The sequence below is a fragment of the Taeniopygia guttata genome, chromosome 36 (genome assembly GCF_048771995.1).
Source record: "Taeniopygia guttata chromosome 36, bTaeGut7.mat, whole genome shotgun sequence".
Classification (NCBI taxonomy): domain Eukaryota; kingdom Metazoa; phylum Chordata; class Aves; order Passeriformes; family Estrildidae; genus Taeniopygia; species Taeniopygia guttata.
This window is the reverse complement of record NC_133061.1, coordinates 1,195,216-1,216,596: the sequence shown is the minus strand read 5'-3', so window position 1 is coordinate 1,216,596 and position 21,381 is coordinate 1,195,216. Positions and strand designations below refer to the sequence as shown.

General features: G+C 53.1%; 1 pseudogene; it reads left to right on the top strand.

The window, feature by feature from the left end:
• Nucleotides 1-20,372, top strand: part of LOC116807533 (uncharacterized) — a 107,104-nt pseudogene extending 86,732 nt beyond the window's left edge.
• The last annotated feature ends 1,009 nt before the right edge of the window (nucleotides 20,373-21,381 follow it).

The following is a 21,381-nucleotide window of genomic DNA, read 5'->3' as shown; positions in this document are numbered from 1 at the left end:
ACAGGGCCAGCCCTGCCCACAAGAAAATCTAGAGCCAGACCCGAGCCCACAACACACACACAAGGGATAGAAAAAAACAAGGCCCATGTATAGGTTTGAAAAGACAGGAGTCTGTGAAGGAAGGCAAAAGCCTCCTGTGAAATGGAAAAGGTAAACCCCCTCCCTCCGAATTACCACAATTTAACAAAAGGACCTCAGGCAGGAGAGCCTTTACCAGGAAAAAAACTGAATAAAAATAATAATTTAAAAAATGCAATTAGTACAAATGAAACTAGTGATGGAGGCAGAAACCTGACACCCTGAGGAGTCAGGGTGTTGGTAGTAGTCCAGTTAAAATGGTGGCTGCTCCTCCTGGAGTGGCAGATGAAATGCTGAAGTGGTGATCTCTAGAAGGGTGGAGTTTTCTCTGAAGGTCTGGTAGTAGCTGGGCCTGGTCTTCCTCTAGGAATTCAGCAGAGAAGAAGCTGGTGGGATGAGGTTCTGGGGGTCCTGGTGGGCACTGGAAGGGAGTTTGGGGGTACTGGGTGTGACTGGGAGGGACTAGAGTGAGCCTGGAGGAGCTGGATGGAGATTGGGGATGGAAAAGCAGAGATTGGGATGAGGTTGATTGTGCTGGAAAGAGACTGGGAGGCGTTTGGGTGAGTCCTGGTGGGGCTGAGAAGGGACTGGGAGAGGGTTTAGGCGTACTGGGGTGGTGGGGGGAGACTGGAAGGGGGTTGTGGGATTCTGAAAGGGATGGAGAGGCTTTGGTGTGTCCTGGGGAGGTGAGGAAGGGATCATGGCAAGTTTCAGGGGGTCCTGGGTGGACTGGGAGCAATCAGGAGGGTGCTTGGAGAGGCTTGGGGTGTCTGTGAGAGGTTTTGGGGGGTCCTGATGCCTGCAGGCCTCCCAGAGATGCCGCTGGACGCCACCGGCAGCAAGATGCAGACGGGGATCAGGGACTACGAGTTGGGCTTTGTCTCCCTGGTGCTGGGGCTCGGCTTCTACCTGTGCAAGTGGGTCAAGGGGGGTCCCGGGGGTCATGTCCCCTCTCCCCAAGACTGTGGGTGCTCCACCTGGGGCCCCCAGCCCGGCGTCACCCCTGTTTCTCTGCCCACAGAGCTCCTGAGCTGCCGGCGGCCGCAGAGCTTCCCCGTGGCCTCAGGCCCAGCCGGGATCCCCACTCCGTCCTGAAGCGATATTTGGACTAAATAAATAGACTCCACAACTCGACGTAGTTATGAAGTGGGTATGTATGGGAGTGCTCGGCACAAGCGAGATAACTCTCTGAAGTCTTGTGCCCCGAGCTGAAGTTTGCCCCCTGACTTTATTCACAAAGGTGTTACATATGCAATACATTACACAATTTTTCTATGCATATTCAACCCCTGGCCCCGCCTGTCTTCGCTTCTCATGCTGAATAGGTCCACGCCCTTCTGGGCACGCGTAGTTCTTTGTGAGGGTTTCTTATGGGGGTCCCTGGTGGTCTTTTTATTTATATCTTAGTCTTCCTCAGCATTGAACTTTTGAACTCTCCTCCTCTGCGCTTGCGCTTTTGGTCCTTTGCTCTCTTATCTGGATAAGTTCATCATTTTTGACATGCTGGCGACATAGGGCTTCCTCGTCTGGGGGTCTTAGCATTCTTTGTCTATTCCGGTATTTGTCCTTTACAAGCAGCTTTAGAGATCTTTGTTTTTCTTTCCTATGCCCTTCTGTGCAGGGGTTTCTTAAAATTCAACACACAATTCTATAAACATAATACATTCATTTCTGATACACTCATTTTTGATACATTCTTTTTATACATCTATTTTTGATACATTCATTTCTGATACATTCATTTTGTTAGTTTAAGTGATCTCTGGAAAATCTTTTGTTTCAGTCCCCACGCTGATTTTGGGGGGTCCTGTGTACCCCCAGCCCTGCTGTCACTCTGCCCCTGCCCGCCTGCTCCCAGTGTTCCCAGTAACGCTTCCCAGTTAAACCCAGCCCAGTTTATGGGGGCACTGGGGAGGGACTTGGGGGGACCCCACGGCGGGGCCGGCACTGGGCAGGGAGGGCGGGGTCCGGGTGGGGAACACTGCCTGCTGCGGGTCTGCCCGGCAACTGCTGAGTCATCAGCGCCGCTCTCTCTGATTGGCTGACTCTTGTCCACCGCATTCTCTCCTTGGCTGAGGAGAGGCCCGGGAGTGCAGAGAAGGAACGGGAGAGATCCCGCCCCGAGCAGCGGCACGGGGACAACAGACCCAACCCGGGCACAGGGAGGGAATTTATTACCAACCAAACCACGGCAGCACGAGGAGAAGGGAAAGAAATCCCTCCAACACCTTCCCCCCACCCAACGGGGATCACCCACAACAGGGTTATCCACCAGGGAGAGACGGGGACATCCGAGATTAGACCAAAGCCAATTTTATTGTGTGTACCAGGTGTTTATACAGGGATTTACTTGTATGGTGCTTATATAGGGCTCTGTTTTTGGTAACAATTTCCCATTGGTTACACATTCTTCATGACATGACATCACCTGGTAACATTATTTTATCACAAAGTCTCAAACCACGTTGCTCGGTCACTTCTTGCCCAGGGAGACTTAACCTGTGTCTGTGTCTCCCACAGTTTCTGCTCAGTCAGGCCTCAGATATCGGGCCCCTTTATCAGCTCCATTGCTTTACTCTCTGTTTTATTCCCCATACGGGGGCACCAGGGCTCTGCCCAACGGGGGTCACTGGGGATCATCCAGCCCGGATCCTCCCATGGGGGATGGAGCTGGAGCAGCGCACCAAGCTCTTCCCTCACTCTCTTCCCTCACTCCAAGCTCTTCCCTCACTCTCTTCCCTCACTCCAAGCTCTTCCCTCACTCTCTTCCCTCACTCCAAGCTCTTCCCTCACTCTCTTCCCTCACTCCAAGCTCTTCCCTCACTCTCTTCCCTCACTCCAAGCTCTTCCCTCACTCGGGGCACTCACAGGGCTTCCCTTAGTGGTGCCTCCGTTGGTGCCGGGTCAAGTTTGAGCTCTGTGAGAAGCTCTTCCCACACTCCCCACACTCGTAGGGCCTCTCCCCAGTGTGGATGCGCTGGTGTTTTCTCAGGTCTGGGCTCCGCCCAAAGCTCTTCCCACATTCCAAGCACTCATAGGGCCGTTCCCCAGTGTGGATCACCTGGTGCTTGATCAGGACAGACTTGTCTCTGAAACCCTTCCCACACTTCCCACACCCGTAGGGCCTCTCCCCGGTGTGGATGCGCCGGTGCACGGTGAGGTGGGAGTTGCGGTTGAAGCCCTTCCCGCAGTCGGGGCAGCGGAAGGGCCTCTCCTCTGTGTGACTCCGCTCATGTAGGAGGAGATGGGAGCCGGTCCGAAACCTCTTCCCACACTCCCCACACTCGTAGGGCCTCTCCCCAGTGTGGATCCTCTGGTGCTCGATCAGGTGGGAGCTCCGGCTGAAACCCTTCCCACATTCCAAGCACTTGTGGGGCTTCTCCCTGCCATGAGACTTCTCCACCAGCTCCGAGCCCGGGCTGGATCTCCGCCCGCCTTCCTGGCTCAGGGGGGCTCTTTCCTCCCCGCAGCTCCCTGGGCTGGGTTTGCAGCTCCTCCTCCTGCAGCATCTCCGGGGCTTTTCCTCCTGCTCCATCCAGCCACGCCCAGGGAATGAAAAATCCTGGTGTGGGGAAAAAAACAAGAGGAGAGCACCTTGGACTGGAGATTCCTCCTTGCTCCAGTTCATCTCAGGAAGTCATTGGGAATCTTGTGTCTGTAAGAACCTCCAAAACACCAAGATTTAGCCCCAAAATCCCACAAACTTCAAGATACGGATCAAAAACTCCCCAAACATCACAACTCAGCAAAACCCTCCTCCAAAACATAAAGATTCAGCTGCCACATAAAACCAAAGTACCAATATTTAGTCCAAGAAAGCTCAGAAACACCAAGATTCACCCCGTGAAAATCCTGGATCCCCCTCCACAGTCACCTGCTATATGTGGGGGGACCAGCGCTCCTGGGGCTGGGGGGCGGATGCAGATCCAGGGAGGGGTGGAATCTTGTGCTGATTCCTCTTTCTGCTTCTCCTCCTCCTCCTCCTGTGTCTCTACTCTTCCTCACACTCCTTTTCCTCCTGCTATTCCTTCTTCTCCTGCACAATCCCACCTTCTCCTGCCACCTGCATCATTTGGCCATTGTGTTCCTCAAGCCTGCTTCTCCTTCCCTTCTCCTCCTGCCCCCAGGCCCAGCACCCACTGCCGGCTCCCTCTTCCCCCCAGACCCACAGCATACCAGCCGAGGGGCAGGGATGGAGCTGGGGCAGGTCGGGCTGGGGCAGCGCTGGGCTCTCGGCCGCTCCCGCCCGCACTCGGTCCCCACTGCAGCCGCTCCCGCCAGGACAGCGCGGGGGGGCCCGGCCTTGGCGCTGCCCCACTCCCACCTCCCCAAATTCCCCTCGGGGGGCGATGGGGCCAAGGGGGGGGCGCAGGTGGGGTCCAGGTGGGGAATGCGGGGAGCTGCGAGTCTGCCTGGCAACTGGTGAGTCATCAGCGCCGCGGGCTCTGATTGGCTGAGCTCTGCCTGAGAGCTGTGCCTGCAGCAAAGAGGGGACACCCTGCTCCAGGGGGGATGTCCCACAAACGGGGGACCCCCATGAAAGGAACAAGAGCAAAGTGACTTTACAAACAGATGCTCTGAATCTCCTCGGAGATAGGGCCGGGAACCTGTACAAAAGGAAGTGACAGGAGAAGCCTTGGTTTCAGAAAATGTTATTAATCGATGACACAGACTGCTGCTCAGCCAAGGCCCTGCTCTATTCATGAACTTCCAGAAGAACAACAAAGACTTAACAGAGCCATGAATATCATTTGCTGTATAAAAGCAGGGAGCATATTAAGGTGGGTATGTAGAAGGTGGATTGGGAAGTCTGTAGCTCTCAAGTACTTCAGCCAATGGGGAAAGCAGAGGGAGATGTGGCCAGGAGAATTAGGATGAAAAGGAGGCTGTGTCCTCCAACAATTGGGAGATCCCATGGGGAATGTCCCATGGCCTCTCCCATTTTTAGAAATGAAATCAATTTCACTGGACTCCTCTGTCTGCTTTGTGGACAGAATCCTCTGGTGATGTCAATTTTCCCGCACACCCTGGGGCAGGGAGTGCATCTAAAGGTGCCTCACCCACTTTGGGTGATCGGCTCCCTTGGCTGGTGGCGGCACCGGGGATTGATTGGGGACCCGGGAGTGACCAGGAGACAGACGAGTGACACATCAGGGGGGTCTGTGAAGAGTCAGCAGGGAGAGAGCACTGAAAATCTCATCAGTGAGTGCCCTGGGATCTTCGGGGAGTGAACATGGCAGGGCACCCTGGAGGGGAGAAAAGGGAAAGCCAGGGAGGGCTCCTGGCCAAAGGGATGATGATCCCAAAATGTCTCTGAAGGGTCCCTTGGGAGAATGCTGAGGTAGTTTGCACATTCCCCCAGAGGTAATTAAGGACATGGACACCCGGGAGGCAATAAGGGAAGGGGAGAAGGGATGTGGACAACAGGGGATGGATGGTGTTGGTGTGCTGGGAAGGGATCAGGTGAAGGGGAGTGTGCAGCAATATGGTTCAGGCAAGAAGCAGCAGGAGGAATCTATGTGGAAGAAAAAGGATGATGGCAAAGAGGAGGAAGAGAAAAATACTCAGGATTGGGATGTTTTTCAGCAGGGTCTTATCCTGACAATTTGCCAGCTGATACTTTGAATTCCCAGTTTCCAGGAGAGGAAAAGCAGGAGGTCAGGATGTCAGGGGTTTCTCTGTGGTGGGCAGCGGCAGCAGCGGGCGCAGAGGTGCGGGACCGGGAGCAGGGCTGGGGGCCTGTGGGGAGCTGCGGGGCTGGGCCGGGGCTGTGGGGCAGCCGGGGCTCAGCGCCGGGCGCTGCCTGACCCCACCAGCCCCGGGCAGGGCCGGCAGTGGCCCCCGGCCCCCAGGAGGCTGCGGGACGCCCCGGCCGCTGCCCGGCCCCGGGGAGCTGCCGGCCCTGCCCGCCGGGGGGGCCGCCTTTGGACACTGCGGCAGGACAGGCACCGGCTCTGCCACACGGGCTGTGCAGGGGACCCTGAGCACAAGGAGCAAAACAAAGCAACATCTGGAAACGCAGATTTTCATGGTTGGACACGGAAGTGAATTTTCTCAGGCAGCCGGTCCCAAAGCAATCAGTGGTCAGGTTTGGATATTGGCACCGGGAGTGGCCACTGAAGGCATGGGCACGCCTCTGAGAACACAGGGTTCAAAGCAAGAACTCCCAGCAGAACTGTCTCTTTGCAGAGTGCAGACTCTCCCCGCCCACCACGGGCTGGGTGGGGGAATGGAAGCCCTGCGGCCTGGGAGGGATAGGCCAGGGGGAGGAAACCTGAGATGTCTTTGTTCCCCACACCCCCACACCACCGGAGGGAAACAGACAGAGAGCCTGAAGGCACCTGGAAATTCACTGGCAGAGGAGAAGGAGAAGGGGGGGAAGGTGCTCAGCCCTGGGAGTTGGGGTCTGGGCTGAGATTTCAGCAGTCAGGGGAGTCTAAGACTTTTAACCCTTTCCTGGGAAAATGAAAGCTTTGTGAAATATTACTCCTCCTCAGCTTGAAAGAGAAAAGAGACAGTCTGGGACCTGAGATGTTAGGGAAAGAAGGTTGGGGGGGAGATGATGGAGTGGCTTTTGGCTGGACTTTTCTTGTTAGCCATTGACTGAGCCAATTTCTCCTGCAACAGAGACTGCATCTTGTGGGGGATGCAATGGTGAGCCAAGAGACCTGCTTCAGCAAATTCCAGCACTGGAATGGAGTGAACAGAGGAAAGCTGAGGAGGGTGTGGTGATGCCCTCTGTCTTCAGGAAGAAGAAGATCTCCGTTTGCACCCTCAGCCCCAGGGGAGGAGGAAAATGGGGGGGGACTGTGTTCCCAAAATGAAAACTGAACTGTTGTTTCTTTTGTTCCTTGGCAAAGCATCCTTAAAGGAGCCCCATGAGCAGTCTGTCCATGCACGGCGGTGAGGGCACTGTGACATGGCAAGGAGAGTGTCACACGGGCACATTTTCTCTGGGCAGTGCCATGTGTGACATGGAAACACGAGAGGTGGCAATTGTGTTTCCTGGGGGTCTGTGGCACAAGAGAGACTCCTCTCTCCCCTGATAGACTGAGTATTGATTATCTGAAAGGTGATGACCTGATTGAGGGTCCACGTTGTGTCCCACTGTGATTTGTTGGAGTTTGGGTGCGGGGAGGAGGAAGGTTTTGGAAGGTTTTAATTCTGGATGTAGTGTGTATCTTTTATTATAGTAGTAGCTTAATAAAGTTCTTTCTCCTTTATCTCTAAGCTTAGGCCTGCTCTGCTCTGTTCCTTATTGCATTTCACAGCACTTATTTGGGAAGCTGGATTTCCATGGGGACACAGGCATTGTGCCAGCATCAAAACATGACATGATGGTACATGAAGGATCAGGATTTTCTGTGAAGGATTTGGTTTGGGTCCCTGCAGAAAGGAAAGATTTTGCAGAAAGCTCAGCAGCTCTCAGAGGATGAGCACCCACAGGCAGTGACCGGGGCTGCAGGAGTGGCACAAGAAGGCCCTGCAGCACTTGGGCACAAAGGCACAGCAGCTGAAGGCAAGGAGGGATGAGCAAAAGGCCAAGCTGAAGGCAAAGGCCATGGCAGAGTTCCCACAGCCCCTGAGGGATCAACCCCAGGGCCCAAGGGGGCCCCAGCACCCAGGGGACGGCGTCAGCCACAAGCACCTGGCAGAGGCAGCCCTGGAGAACATCCAGGCTGGGTCTGCATCCAGAGGAGGCCTCTCCTGATGGACACAGCGGCCTCTCCATCCACTCTGAATCTTACACCTAAGAGGGGAAAATTGTAAAGGAATGTTTTCATTATTAAGGGAATAAATGGAAAATCTGAGCTGGTATCATTTGTTCAATCACTATTAGGAGCTGTGGAGGATAGGTTTGAAATAAACTAATTTCTTTTTCTTCCTACTGTGCTTGTAATTAACTAGGAAGGAATTTGATGGTGGCATTGTAATATTGTAAAAGGTGATACAGAGGCTATTGCTGCTGTACCTTTGTGTCAAATGTCTGGCACGGCCTATGCTGAAGGGAACCCAGAGGTGTGAGCAGCCCCAGGGAAAGAGGGAAAATTTGATGTGGAGCCTCTCCAAATTACTTGGAAGCAACCAGGACAAGTGGGGGCTAAAAGCAACACCCTGTTCCAGGGGAGGGAAGGAAGGGCTCACAGCCTGGTATGGAGTCCCTGCTAAAGGCAGGGCTTTTGGAGCCAGGGATGTCTCCCTACAGCACTCCTGTCCTGCCAGTCAGGGAATCTGATGGCTCCAATGAGGAGCACAAGAACAAGTGGAAGACAAAGCCTCTATGAAATGGCTGAAATTTCTAGATAAAAAACAACTTTTGAGTATTGCAAAAAAAAGTGCAAATGGTGGAGAAAAACGTTAAATATTTGGGACATATTTTGACTGAAGTTTCGTGGTTGAATGACCAAGAGAAGGTGTGGGCAATCTCAGAAGTAACATTATCCAGGACCAAAAAGGAGCAGAGACAATTTTAAGGATAAACAGGGAATTACACAGCCTGGACTGAGGATTCCAGCCAGAACATTGTAGGACTTTTAAAACTCAGAAAGGCTCCATGCTGTGGTATGGACAGGCGAAAGAGAGCAAAACCTGAGAAAATGAAAAACCAAAAATAATGATGTGGCTCTTCCGGACTCAGAAAAGAAATTGGAATTGCAGGGGAATGTTCAACAGGGCCATGCCAAAGGAATTCTTGGGCCAAAATGTTTCACCCAGTGGCCAGAGCGGCCTCATTGCCTGCAGAATTGTGCAGCCACAGCTTCAACGGGAACCGAGGCCCAAAACCTGATGACAACAGGATCTCCAACTGTTCCAGTCTGCCATCAAGTTCAAGCTTTGATAACCAAAAGAGCCTCGCAATGGATGAGCAGTGCTCGGTTATTACAGTGTGAAACTTGTTCAGTGGCACAGGAGGATTCAGAACTGAGGACAGGGGAAGGGTTTAACCCAGCCTCCTGTTTGAACAGCCCCCAGAGGGGCTGGGAAGAAACCCAGCACTGCATTCAAGTGACAGAGCTCCAGACCCAGCCTGGGCGAGATTCAGGAGACATTGCCTGGCCTGAGGCAGAAAATGTCTTTGTGGATGGCTCTTCAAGGGCAGCAGAAGGGAAAAGAGTTCCAAGACACGCTGTTATTGAGGAAAGGGAATCAGACAAAGCCCAGGTTACCCCCCATGGTCAGCTCAACCGGCACAGCTGTGTGTGCTTGTAAGAGCCTGGCACTGAAATGCCCTGAGCTGGAAGGCTTCAATATCTTCTGGTGACACCATCTCACCTAACAGGGGGGCAAAAGCAATTCTGATTGCTCAGCAGCCACTGGATCACTTCTTAAGGTATTTCTAAAAGGAGTAATTAATATAAAAGGCATTGTGGAAGCAACAGACTCAGACAGCAGAACTCATTTTCCAGGAAAGATCCTCCAGGGGGTTATGGCAGCTTTAGGAATACAATGGGACCTCCAGAACCCCTGGCACCCCCAGAGCTCACGCTGGGTACAAAGAATGAAAGGGGATGGAAAGAAACACCTTTGGAAGCTGGGGATAGAAACCAAGATGCCATGGGTACGGCTTTTGCCATTGGCTTGGGCAAGAAGAAGAGCCAGACCCAGGGCAGATATTCAATTATTTCCCCTTGCAATTGAACTCGGGAATTCCTTACCCTGGGAATTCTCCACCTAGTGCAGGGTGGAGATAAGGGATGCACATTTAAAGCAGTCTGTGGCCAGAATCCTGTCTCTGGTGCAATCTCTCCCCCAGGAAGCTGGGCTGGCACAGAGCCTGCCTTGGCACTTTGCTGTTGCCAACATCCCAGCAGGACATCGGCTCCTGCCTAAGGAGTGCAGAGCAGCACCACTGGTGGCCAAGTGGCGTGGCCCGTGCCAAGTGGCCCCGAGGCCAGAAACAGCCGCCAGCACAGCTGAGCACGGGGGGACCCCTCAGCCTCGGCTCCAGGTCTCTGCAGCCCCGGAGATTTGCACTTCCCGCCTGCAGCAGGAGGATGGGAGGCCCCCACTGAGCCTGCACTGAAGGCAGCGCAGCAGCAGCCAGGGCTCCACAGCGGGGCAAGGCCCTGGGCCTGCCCACACATCCTCTGCTGAAATCCTCGGCCTGGCCACCCTCCTTTGGCAGCTCCAGCCACCGGGGACAGCCCTTGCTGCCACTGCTGCAGCTTCAGCGCTCTCTGGGCCTGCCCTGCCACAGCTGCTGGGCAAGAGCACGGCACAATTCCACTCTGGCTCTCACTTACACTCACACACTGCCCTGCCTGCCATGGCATTGATGGAAAATACACCAGCTCATAGACTTTAACATTGTTAACCTTTCATTTCTCTACTCAGGCTTGCTTTGCCTTGGCCCTGGGGAAAGAAATGTTAAAGGTTTTGTTAAGGGATGTTGCACCACTCAATGGAGATGAGTTTAACATCTCAACACACTGGGAATGGCCCAAAAGATACCCACAAAGATAACGCCCAGCAGCAAAACATCAACCCCAGCAGCAAACAGCAACCAACACCTACCCCAGACACTGCCAGGGCTGCAGACACCTGGTCTGCAAAAGGCTGAGAAGGAAATCAGCACTTCCCACCTCATTAACAGCTGAAGCAAAGAAATCTGCACAACTTGAAACTACAGAACATTAAACCAGTGGATTTAGATTGCTTTAGACTGTATAAAGTTAGGGAAAAATCGAGTAAAACCCACATATCATGGAACGATTTTCTCTGCACACCCGGGCTATGTGGCGATGGAATGATTTCTGTTGCACATCCTGGCCAGAATTAAGGAATGCCTTTACTCTAACACTAAACATAGTGGTGGAGTTTTTTTTTTCCTGCAGTTTCAGTGCAAAGTTTATAGCATTGGAGTATTTTTTGTAATAATCCCACTTCTATATTGCCGGTTAGGTTTCGGTAGGGATGTGAGAATGAGTTTTTACTCCGAGGAAAAGGAGAAGAAAGTGAATTGCTTTGGAATTTTTTTGTCTGTGTTTTATGAGGCTCTTAGAGATACCAAAATTTTGGTCTGCGTTTTTCAACGTTCACCTTTAGGCTGCACTTCACAAAACTAGAAGAGATTTAAATGTGACCCTTTTACCCATAAACAGTAAACACATGATCTGAAGGAAAAAAAAAATCAGCAGGTTGTGGGGGGGCCACATGTGAGGCTGCTGAAGGCTGCTCTGGAAGAGAAGCTGCATTCCAGGCACCCAGGAGGAGCTTTAGAAATGCAAATCAGCACTGCTGGGGCAGAGTGGGGACAATGTACCTGGCTCTTCTTGCCTGGGGCAGGAATTGGCTGATTCCCTCTGCCCCTCACCCCAAGCTCTGCCTGCTTGCACAGATGGAATCTGCACAGCTGAAGGCAGAGCCAATGGTGAGGATCTGACTCTGAAACAGAAATGGCTGAGGCTGCAAAGGGAAACAGCAAATGGAGAATGTTGTGAAAACTTCACTAAAATAAGGGGGAGATCATCCCCCTGCCCACTCCAACATCTGCTGCCACTGTCTGTGCTGTACAGGGTGGATCAGAGCACTGGGCCTTTTGCTAGAACAAGTTCAGGGAAATTAGTTGGAATTCAAGTATTTGATGATGTATTTAGAAAAATGCAGTCAATTGATGCAGCCCTGGCTGCAGGGAGCACCCAAAAATGGGGAAAAGATGAAGGGCCACCAGAAAAAATTCTACAACACCATGGACCAGCCCCTGGGAACCCAAACCAATTCATATCAGGAGGCAGAGAACCCATTTATCATTTCAATGGCATCATTAGATTAAAAGCTGTCCTCGGAATAAGAACCAACCAGACAGCTCCAGCTCCTGACCTTCCTGCTGACCAATCCACTGAAAGAGGAACGCAACATTTCACCAGGGAATGGGATCAGATTATCGGTGAGCAGAAAAAAAGGGAGTTTGTGCAAAACTAAATGGCTCCAACTGCTGTGGGCAAAGAGATGACAAAGGAAAAGTGCTGAAAAAGATAACAAAGGAAATAGGAGAGCAGTTTATGTATTGGTCCAAAACCAGAAAGGATGGGAATGGGACAGGCTTTCGTGGCTCCCCGGCACACCAGGGGTTACACGAATGCTGCTTCTCCTCTTCTGTGCTGCAGCAACTCTCATCTTTTTACCATGCTCCACACCTTGGCAGTGCAGCTCATCCAGCAGCTGAGCCAGGGGATGCAGGTGGCAGCCAGGCCTCCTGATCCACAAAGGGCTACAAAAGGACAGGGAATGAGGGAACCGAGAATAATCCCAAAACCAAAGAGGACCCGGGAAGAACAAAACAGAGTTGAGGAGTGAATCTGCCTGGAGATAGGGCCAGGCACTTGTAGATAAGGAAGTAACGGGGGAAACCATCAGTTCCAATAAATTTCACAAATTGAGCCACACAATTTCTCAAAGTACCGCAAAATTCCCGAACTTCCAGGAGAACAAATGCTTAACAGAGCCATGAATATCGGCTGGTATACAAAAGGAGGGTGCATATTAACGAGGACAGGCAGCAGGCGCATCGGGAAGTCTGAACCTTCCAAGGACCTCAGCCCGTGGGCAAAGGCAGAAGGAGATGCGGCCGGGAAAATGAGGATAAAAAGGATGCTGCGGAATACAACCATGGCAGAGAGCGCACAGCAAATGCCCCACGGCCTCTCCCCCTGCTCGGCAATAAAGTCACTTTTACAGGACTCCTCGCTCTCCTCCGGCCACAGAAACCTCCGGCGACGGGAATTTCCCCGCACGCTCCCGGCCGCGGGGCAGCCCCCTCTGTCCTACCCACAGCAGCCGGGCCGAGCCAGCGCTGCTCCGGCAGCGGCTCCTGCCCAGGCCCCGGCGGGAAGGAGACCGCGGGCAGCCGCTCCCGCCGCGCCCTCAGCCCGGGGCCAGCACGGGCCGGACACGGCACCACCGACCCGCCGCAGCCCCCTGCCGCCCCCTCCGCCCGCAGCCAGCCCCGAGCCCCCGCAGAACCCAGCGCGGCTCCCACCTGCGCCGGGGCCGCCTCCGAGCTCCGCCGACGCCGCCTCACCGCGCTCCGGCCGCTGCCGCCGCTCCCGGGCCCGCACAGACGCTCCCGGCGCCAATGGCGCCGCTGCCCGCCCACGGCCGCCCTCAGCCCGCCGCCGGGGCCGTGCTGCGCCCCGCTCCCACCAATCAGCGCGCCGCAACCGCGACTGACGGCACCAGCGGCCAATGGCAGCGAGCTGGGGGCGGGCTCTGCGCACGGCCCAGACTCGCCCCGCGCTCTCAGGGCCCCCCGCGCTGCGTGAGGGCAAAGCCGGAGATGAGCAACAGCCCCGGGACGGGCCCGGGCCCGAGGCGGGATTGAGCTGCCCACACAAACAAACTTCTCCGCACCTCCCGCCACGGCTTTCCCGGCCCTGCGCCTTCCGTGCCTCCGCCTCTGCGGGAAGCCCGGGAGCCTCCCTTCTCCTACCCCTCATTAGTGCATCGGTGCTTGGCTTTGATTTCCCCCAAAAAGGGAAACCTGCCCAAAGCCCTGTGGGCGAGCGGGGGAGGGGAGAGATTTCTGGCAGAAAACTCCAAAGACTCAGAGCAGGATGAGGAGAAGTCAGTGCAGAGCCTTAAATGCAGCTTTCCCCACGCCTCCCTGCTCCCAGCTGCACCTCCTCCCCCGGCAGGGCAGGAGACAGGGAATGGGGCCGTGCTCAGCTCATCCCCCGCGGCTTCTCCCTCTGCTCAGGGACAGGAGTCGTTCCCTGCTGCACCCTGCGCTCTCTCCCAGCCGAGACTTCTCCAGGAACTTCTCCGAGCCGAGTCCATCCCCTGGGGCACAGCCCCCTCCAAGTGCTGCAGCGTGGGTCACTGTGCCACGGGCTCGGTCCTGCCAGGCCAGGCTGCTCCAGCGGGGCCCCTCTGCCCACGGGGTCACAGCCTCCTCTCAGGCATCCCCGAGCTCCAGCCTGGCTCCTCCAGGGGCTGCAGGGGGATCTCTTCATCCCCATGGACCTGCAGGGGGATCTCTGCATCCCCACGGACCTGCACGGGGATCTCTGCATCCCTATGGACCTGCAGGGGGATCTCTGCATCCCCATGGACCTGCAGGGGGATCTCTGCAGCCCCATTGTAATATATGTTATGGAATAATTCGTGCTTATGTAAAATCTACATCAAGTCAGTTGTGCTTGTACTAAAAGATTCTTAAAGTTTTACAAGACCAGAAGCAGCAGCCGGGGCTGCAGAAACCACAGATGACAGAGAAAGAAAGACCTAATTTACAAATGAAAAAACGTGTCTCGGTGCAGAGATGGGCACTTTCCGGGGATACTCCACCAGACGCCCAATGTGAAAAATGCACATATGTTAGTTTGAATAGTAGTGCTGTATTAACATTTTAATAGTATGGTAAATGTAGTTTTGTATTTAAAATGAAGGTTTAGTAGTTAAAATAAAAACTGTATATATGGGTTTTCTTTTAAGGAATGGGTTACTCGCTTTGACATAACCCTCACAAAATGCCTAAATCTTCCAGGGAAGAAGAATTTATGGTTTTCTTCTCAGAAGAAGCTAATTTCTTCAGGTCTTGCTCAGACTCGAAGACGCCATGGGGATTAAAGGAAACAATTGGCATATAACAGACAAGAGTTTCTTGTTTTAAATAGAATGTATGCATAACCATGAAGGATATATGAATATGCAATAGTGTAGTTTTAAGGGTAATTCCTTTGTTCACAAGGTATGCTTGTTGTGGCTTAAATGCCCGAGAGCATCTGGACATCCTTGAGTCTTTGGTTTTTTATTGTCTTGTAATTGTCCTAACTCTGAATTTTGATTACTCTAATTGTATTACTATTTTAATAACCATGTTATTATTATTAAAAATTTAACAGCCATGTGATTGGCGTTTTTCACGGCATGCTGAGCAACACATTTGATTTGCTTTCTCTTTGCTCTGTTCTTTTTTTACTCTGACATTTTGGATGATTCTTGGAGGTGAAAAAACTTATTACCATACAAGACCTTACCTTATTTGCTTTCCTGTCTTAAAACAGCATTGGTTGCAATAAGGTGTTATAAATCCTTTAGTTTTTTGAGCTGCCCTTATTGGAGGCTTTCTGGGAACCTCTTTGCTTTGGTTAGTTTTTATTGCTTATACTATTTTGTTTCTACCCAAGCCTCATGGTCTTTTTTCAGTTTTTCTCACACACAGACTTTCCAGGTCGCAGGTATGAGATGCGATCATTTACACATAAGCTTTAAGATCTCAGGTTCTGAATTGGCTTGATTAGGAGCCTTCAATTTACACTTGGGGCATGGAACAGCAATACTAGCCCTTCTCACAAACTCTGCATTGTAATAGTACTCATACAAGGTGCCAGCCTCTTAATGCACCAAAAACTCCCGGAAATTGCCTGCAGGCTATTCCGTTTATCACTTTGGCATTTTTCCTTTATTTAACCCCTCTTTTACAAAATCTCAGTCTTTTCTAATTCTCTTCTCACACAATCTAATTAAAGCATTGTTTCTACTGACACTTATTTCGTTGCCCTGCAAAAGGCTGTGCCTGTTACAGCAAAAACTGATATGCTCACAAACACAGAACCCTGTCCTTATCTCAAATTCAAGGACAGTCTGGACTTAAGTTGTTGTGAGGGAGGAATTCTTGGAATTCCTTTAATTTGTTTTACTACAGTTAAATCATTATAGTGTAGCTCTTCTGCATAAAATGCTACACTTGTTGCAAAAAAATACCTTAAAATCTCTATAAATGCAACTATATAATCTCGAGAATTAAAATACTATAATGTGGGGGAAGAATCACACAAACTCACTGGGAAACTCACTGGTGGTATCTCTTAAAGTGTCCCCTTTTCTCAACACAACACAGCATAACAGCACACAGTAAAATTCCGGGAATCCAAGTCCGAACCACTGGGGCAGAGGAACCCGCCCAGTTCGTCTAGCCACTGTTCAAATGCACACAAATCACCGCCTTTAAACACAGTGCACGTCCTCAGCCCCGTTTCTCCGCTTGTTTCCCTTCCCCGCGGGCACTCAGGCCCAGGAGCGAGGCCGGGCCCTGCCGGCTCTGAGGGACTGCCCAGCAGTGCTGCTCTGGCACCCCAGGGCCCTCTCAGTCCGGCCCTTTATCGCACACCAGCGCTCCTTGGCTGTCTCCGCAGGTGGCAAGCGAGGCAGAGCGGAGCCCCTCCAGGGAAATTCCCCGGGTGCGCCAAGGAGGTCTGTTCTACCCCCTGCCCCTGCGAGGACAGAAAATCTCCTGCCTGGCTCGCCATAATGAAACACGGATGAAAATCAAACCCTACAATTTTAATAAAGATTTGTAGGGAATGGGTATGTTTATTCATAGCACTGTGGACGTATGTCAGGACTTATTGCCCTTTAATGGACATGCGTCCACAGCGTTATAAATAAGCATACCCATTCTCTACAAATCTTTATTAAAATTGTAGGGTTTAATTTTTCATCCGTGTTTCACTCCCCAGGAGCAGGAAAATCCCCATTCCCTGTTTCCTTGTGGCTGCAGCCTGGAACATCCACTCAGAATGAAGAACGTTCTGACAGCCCTGCTGAATGACACCAGGACAAGGTTGGTGAAAAAGGGAGGAAAATGTGTTTTGATAGGAAATTACAAAATTATTTCTTTCTGTCGCATTAATTTTTAGTCCATTGCAACTCTGTTTTCACAGTGCCACCTTCTCAGCTGATTGTGTTTGTGTCCTCCTCTCTCTCCTGCCTCTCTTTGCCTGCTCTGTTTCTCTCTCAGTGTTTCCCTTGAGCCAGGGCAGCTCCCACCAAAGGCCCAGCCCTGATTTCATTCCCAATCCATGAGCTACAACAACCATGGGTGAAGTTATGAAGGCTGGCAGTGAAATGTCCCTGTAGGATCCTGCTGCACTTGGCTTTTGACTCTTCCATAAAAGCTTTGCCTTCAAGGGCAAGAACATCTTTTCCTGGCTGGGAACTGGAATTCCAGCCCCTGGGAGTGTGTGCCATGGATCCCAGAGGGGCATTCCCGAGGCTCCCAGGCTGCTGCTCCTGCCGTGCCTCCCAAGGAGCTGTGCAGGGCAGGGGACAAGGTGCAGCAGCTCCGTGGGCTCCTGCAGCACGCAGAAAAGGTGGCTTTGCTGGACATTTCCCAGCACATTCCCTGTAGATGGAGGGAGGGAAGGGAAGCGAGTCCCTGACAGAATCCCGGAACGATTGGGGTGGGAACGGAGCCTGCCCGCGGGTTCCGATCCCGGGAGGGAGAGACGCCTCTGCCCCAGCGAAGGCGCAAATGAGACCCTGGGAGCGGAACCTGCGGATTTGACTGAACAGGGATTGAACGGAACAAGAAATGGGCAGGAGAAAGGGAGAGAAAGAAATAGTAAAGGGATCTCAGAGAGAGAGAAAGAAATCGGAAAAGGTCTCAGAGGGACAGAAAGAAATAGGAGGAGGCTCCGGCCCGGCCTCCGCAGCTCCCCGGTACACCCGCCGGGCGCAGCGCCGCGCACACTTCCAGCCAATCAGAGAAGGCGCTGAACAATTTCCAGCCAACCAGAGCTCTTCTCGCCGATGAGTCACCAGTTGCCGGGCGGCCCCGCAGCGCCCCGCGGCCCCGGAGCGGAGTTCGGGGCTCGGGCCGGGGGGACGGACCCGCCCCGGGGGGGTCCCCGAGCGCCCTGCCCGCCCCGAGGCCGGCCGGGGGCTGCCCCACCCACAGCCGGGGCTGCGGGGCTGGCCCGGTGCTGACAGGGCGGGACATTGGTTTTGGGGATCCCCGTGAGAGCCGGGGCTGCGGAACGTGGGACCCCCGGGGCGGCAGAGGGGAAGGGGCGATACCGGAGCTGGGGGACCCCCGGCAGCCGGAGATGAGGCGGGGACGGGACCCCTGAGCCTGGCAGGGCCTGTCCTGGGGTGACCTCACGATGCTCGTACCCCCATTGGTCCGTTTGGCCCCGAAATGAGTTCTGCACCTTCAGGGCTGGTTCTGAGAGCGAAGAGGGGGAGGAAGAAGCGCGCAGTTTGTTTTCAGGAACTGCACTCACCCCTCCACATTCCGGCTCCTGGGCTGCTGAGATGCCTTAAGGAGCTGGGACAGAGGCCAGACGGAGCCAAGAGGAATAAAGTGGATATTTGTTGAAGTGCCTTCAAAGGCCACACCCCGGCAGTACCGGAGCCAGGGTCGGGGCTCTGCCCGGATGGCTCCGAGATGGAAGCAAAAGAGGGCTTGGTCATGAGTTCTCACATTTTTATAAGTGTTAGTCCGTTTGCATACAGGATTTAACAGCCCAATTAATAGCTTCAAATTATGAACTTTCATCCTCCTTGCTTGCTTGCTTGCCTGCCCTATGCTTTTCCTGTTGTTTGTGCTTTGGACCTGAAGTTTGAAGAGATTGTCCTTGATTCTCCAGCTAGAACAGGATTGTTTTGTCTTCACCACCCTGTGAGAAGATCCCAGGAACACTTAATATAAATCTAGAAGCTGCACACTGAAACAGAACAGAAAAACTTAAACCTGAGGTATCAGTTGTCTGCCAACAGACAGCAGGACAGAGCTCTCCTTTGCTTTTAGTTAGTTTTTAGCTCGCTGAGGCAGAGAAGTTCCCTGGGCTGTGGTTTTTCTTTTTCTTTGGAGCTGTTTAAACCTGCTCTGGACTGAACACCAGAAGAGCACCGGCAGCTCACACCTGTGGCCCACCGGGCTGGGCCTGGGCCATGGAGGGACTGATCAGAGACTGAGTGAGCCGAGCTACAGCCCACGGAGGGACTTTCTGAGTTTGTCATCTCTTTTGGAGCAACAACAGGTTTTATTGTTTAATATTGTTCATGTTTTGTGCTGGTGAATGCTTTGCCTGTTAAATAAACAGGTTTTTTTTAATTTTTCTCCTAGGAAATCTTTTCCTGAACTGGTGGGGGAGAGGCTCCTTGAATCTGCTTTCTAGAAAACCCCCTTTGGGGTTTTCTCCCAAACTTGCCCTAAACCAGGACAGGGTGGTGGGGACAGGGGGGAGCCCCAAGTGCCTGGACCGGGGGGAGGCTGGAGAGGGGGACCCTTGTCCTGCAAAACCCCCCAGCATCCCTAAGCAGGACCCTGGAGAAGGGGGATCCCCAGGACCCTCGAGGATCCCCTGCAGCCCTGAGACGGGTGACACCAGAACCCCAGAGAAATGAGACTGGAAATGGGACACTCCTGGTGGCTTTTTTTTTATTAACTCATGATTTTTGGAGGTTTTTATGGACACCTGGAGACTTCTGGAGGTGGATTTGGGCAGGAGAAATCTCCAACCCAAGGCATTCACACTTGGTTTTTCCCCACACCAGGATTTCCCACTCCCAAACTTTGGCTGGATGGAGGAGGAGGCTGTGAGGAAAATGCCCTGGGACACTGAGGCAGGTGAGAGGAAGTCAGTGCCCCTTTCCCCCTCTCTCCTGCTCCATCTCCCAGCCCAGCACGGCCCCCAGCTGCAGGACAGCCCCGCTGCCGGTGCCCTCCTGCCGGGGACGCACTGGGGGGATCTCCTTGTCCTTCCCTCTGGCACGGAGGCAAATCCCATCCTCTCCTTGTCCTTCCTCCCCCAGAGCAGGAGCTGAGGATGGAGAGCAGGGAGGACAAATCCCTGCAGCAGAACATCGTGGAAGAGGCTGTTTTGAGTGGCTCCACAGCACAGGAATCCAACGGGGAGGAAAAGCCCCGGAGATCCCACAGGAGGAGGGGCTGGAAACCCAGCCCAGGGTGCTCTGAGGAGGAAAGGCCCACCCTGGGTCAGGAAGGTGGGCAGAGCTTCAGCCAGAGCTCAAAGCTTATGGTCCATGAGAAGCTTCACGATGGGGAGAAGCCCTACAAGTGCTTGGAGTGTGGGAAGAGCTTCAGGCACAGCAACACCCTGATCCGCCACCAGATGATCCACACCGGGGAATGGCCCTACTAATGTGGGGAGTGTGGGAAGGGATTCAGCCAGAACCCCCACCTCATCATCCACCAATGCATCCACACTAGGGAGAGGCCCTACGAGTGTGAGGAGTGTGGGATGACCTTCAGCCAGTGGTCCCAGCTGATCATCCACCAAATGATCCACTCAGGGGAGAGGCCCTACGAGTGTCCTGAGTGTGGGAAGAGGTTTCACACCAGCTCCCATCTCCTTGTACATCAGCGGATTCACAGACAGGAGAGGCCCTTCCGCTGCCCCGACTGCAGGATGGGCTACAAGCACAACTCCACCCTCGTCACCCACCGGCGCATCCACACTGGGGAGAGGCCCTACGAGTGTCCCCGGTGTGGGAAGAGCTTCTCAGACCGCTCATTCTTTACCCGGCACCAGCGGAGGCACCGGTAAGGGAAGCCCTGCGAGAACCCCGCCTGCAGGAAGAGCTTCATGCACTGCTCCAGCTCCATCCCCATCAGAGGACCCACCCTGGTCAGAGCCCTGGTGACCCACATGCCCTGTGATACACAGAGGGAAGTGGCTGCTGTTCCTTTTATTTTTGCTCCAGTTATCTTTTATCTTCCTCCCTTCAAAACACAGAAAATTGGGGTTTAAATTAACAAATGCATCAAAAGCATCTAAAGCCTCACATTTTACTTGTGTTTTGAGGAATCTTGGATTTCAAGAGATATCTGTGAGGGTATGGGGGAGTTTGGGGGCTATTTGTTTTAGTTGTCTTTGTTTCTTGGCACTCCAAAAGATGAGAGGGACTGATGTTTCTGCTCAAATCCACTCAGTGCTACTAAAAACTACTGAATCCAACCCCAAAATTACTCGATTCCACTGCCTCTGAGGGTGAAATTGGGTTGGAAGGGGATTGGGCAAAGTGGGATGCAAATCAGGAGGGTGAGATGAGAATTGGGTGGGGCAGGATGGGTGGGATGGGGATTGGGAGGTGTGAAATGGAGGAAGTACATCTTGGGAAGGGATCTTGATGTCCAGGAGGGGTGGGATGGGTTGGGACAGGGATTAGGGAGGTGATCTGGGGTCTGGAATGAGACAGTCAAATTTTGGGGATGATTAAGATAGGGGGAGCCCATTACTGGGTGAGTCTTTTAATAGTCTCCATTAATGAAGAGATTATGGGGTATCTCACATTCCTGAGGCAGTTTTGGGGCATTCTCCAGCTCTTGGGGGGTTTCCTGAGAGCAGCTCCATGGAGCCCCATGGCCAGGGGTGGTTGCCATGGGCCTGAGCTCAGAGCAGTGCCAGAGTCCATTGCCTTGGTGCTGAGAGCAGAGAAATGATGAATGGCCCCAGACATGTCCAGTGTGTGTTTGTAGAGGCCTGTGAGCTTACTGGGGAGAGGGCAAAAGCGATCCCCTGGAGAAATGCACCGTAGGCTCTGGGCATTCCTCAC